The sequence below is a fragment of the Oratosquilla oratoria genome, chromosome 36 (genome assembly GCF_046742065.1).
Source record: "Oratosquilla oratoria isolate Oo_2021 chromosome 36, ASM4674206v1, whole genome shotgun sequence".
Taxonomy (NCBI): domain Eukaryota; kingdom Metazoa; phylum Arthropoda; class Malacostraca; order Stomatopoda; family Squillidae; genus Oratosquilla; species Oratosquilla oratoria.
Window position 1 is genome coordinate 37,814,990 of NC_134812.1, and position 2,500 is coordinate 37,817,489.

Consider the following 2,500-nt stretch of genomic DNA (forward strand, 5'->3'; position numbering starts at 1 on the left):
CAGAAGAAGTTGAAAATATGTCACGAGGTTTCTATATAGAAAATGGAGTCCTAATGCGAAAATGGAGAGCATCCACCCCAACCGCTGACCAGCCATGGCAAGTAAGGAATCAAATAGTCCTCCCTCTTGGTTTCAGGAATAATGTTCTAAGATTGGCTCATGATACTCCCTTAGCAGGTCACTTAGGGGTAAGAAAGACCTTGTTCAACATAACCCAACATTTCCATTGGCCCACGGTTGTCAAAGATGTTGCCCAATATTGTAAAACATGTCATACATGTCAACTTGTAGGTAAGCCCAACCAGAAAATTGTAGAAGCTCCACTCCATCCCATTCCTGTAATGGAAGAGCCATTTAAAAAAATTCTTATTGACTGTGTAGGACCTTTACCTCCTTCAAGTAAAGGAAATCAGTACATTCTCACAATCATGTGTATGAGCACTCGTTTTCCAGAAGCAATTCCTTTGAAAAATATTAAAGCTCAAAACATAATCAGAGAAATGTTGAAATATTTCACTATAGTAGGATTTCCCAAGAACATTCAAAGTGATCAAGGAAGTAATTTTCTTTCCAACAAGTTTAGAGAAACTCTTGTAACACTAGGTATAAATCATGTAACTTCCTCCGCCTATCATCCTCAATCACAAGGTGCTCTAGAGCGCTTTCATCAAACGCTCAAGACAATGTTAAGAATCTTCTGTGCTGAGAACACTCGAAATTGGGAAGACGGACTCCCCTTTTTGTTGTTCGCCACCCGAACAACAATTCAAGAAAGCCTTGGATTCAGGCCGTCAGAATTAGTCTTCGGTCATGAAGTCCGTGGCCCCCTAAAGATACTTCATGAACAATGGATGAAAGAAGAACCACCAGTTCCTTCTTTGAAATAAATGTCCCAGGTCACCGAGAAGTTGTTAGAAGCTTGGAAGTTGGCAAAAGAGAACTTGACGAATGCTCAACGAGTAAAGAAATGTCGGTATGATAAAAATTCTAAACTTAGAACTTTCTCTCCAGGAGATCAAGTGTTACTTTATCTTCCCATACCAGGAGATCCATTGCAGGCTAAATACAAAGGACCCTATGAAGTCTTGTCCAGAGCCAGTGATCTCGACTACATAATCAAAACTCCAGACAGAAGAAAGAGTTCCCGTCTCTGTCACATAAATACCTTAAAACCTTATCATTCCAGAGATCCAATTCCAATTTGCAGCTCTACCACAATAGAATCGGAGGAGCATCCTGATAACCTGCCTAATCCTCCTGAGATTCCCTTGGAAAACTCTCAGATACTACAAAATCTTCAGATAAAAGTAGGACACTTATCTGAGAAACAAGGTAAAGACATTCTTTCTCTCTTAAGAAGTTTTCCAAAATTATTTCTAGATTCCCCAAGATTCACTTCTTTGATAGAACATGAAATAATTCTAGACTCGCCAAGAGCTATCAAACAAGCCCCTTATAGAGTCAATCCAAAAAAGGAGTTCATAAAAGCGGAAATAAACACTCTGCTTCAACAGGGAATAATTGAACCCTCCAGTAGTCCTTGGGCATCTCCTTGCATTCTTGTCCCTAAATCTGACAATTCTTATCGCCTGTGCATTGACTACAGGAAAATCAATGCACATACTAAGGCCGATGCTTTTCCTATCCCTAGGATAGATGATATCATAGACAGTCTAGGAACTGCCAAGTATGTATCCAAGTTGGATATGTTAAGGGGATACTATCAAATCCCGGTACACCCTCGCTCAAGAGAAGTTACCGCTTTCATTACGGAAGAGGGATTGTTTCAATTCCGAGCAATGCCATTTGGGCTTAAAAATGCCCCTGCCACTTACCAAAGAATGATAAGTAATCTTGTTGCAGGATTGCCAGGAGTAAAAACTTATCTAGATGATGTGATAATATTTAGTCAGTCTTGGACAGAACACATTGAACACTTAAATAATTTCTTTTATAGAGCAGACCAAGCAAACCTTACCATCAATTTGTCCAAATGTGATTTCGGACATACACAGGTCCCCTATTTGGGATTTAAAGTTGGAAATTCCCAAGTGTTTCCAATAGACGCCAAGATAAAAGCCATCAATGATGTACCAACACCCACTAATCGTAGAGAGGTACGTCGATTCCTTGGAATGAGTGGCTATTATCGCCGTTTTTGTCCAAATTTTTCAGATGTAGCAGAACCATTGACTGACCTGTTGAGAAAAGACCACGACTTCGTGTGGACACCTACCTGTGAGACGGCCTTCAAAAACCTGAAGTCCCTTCTCACTAACGCACCAGTTCTAAGGGCACCCGATTTCCAACGACCCTTTCTTCTGCAAGTCGACGCCAGCGACACCGGTATCGGTGCCGCCCTCTTGCAAGAACACAATGAAGTTCTTCACGCTATCGCCTACTACAGCAAGAAGCTGTCCCCTGCGCAGAAGAACTACTCAACAATTGAGAAGGAGACGCTTTGGTCCAGGCCCTTATCCACTTCGAAGTCTACCTGGGT

At 41.3% G+C, this 2,500-nt stretch overlaps 1 protein-coding gene across 1 annotated transcript in view; it reads left to right on the plus strand.

Moving 5' to 3' along the window:
• LOC143019236 (facilitated trehalose transporter Tret1-like) overlaps nucleotides 1-2,500 on the plus strand; it is a 31,082-nt gene that overhangs the window by 24,267 nt on the left and 4,315 nt on the right. The window lies entirely within an intron of this gene.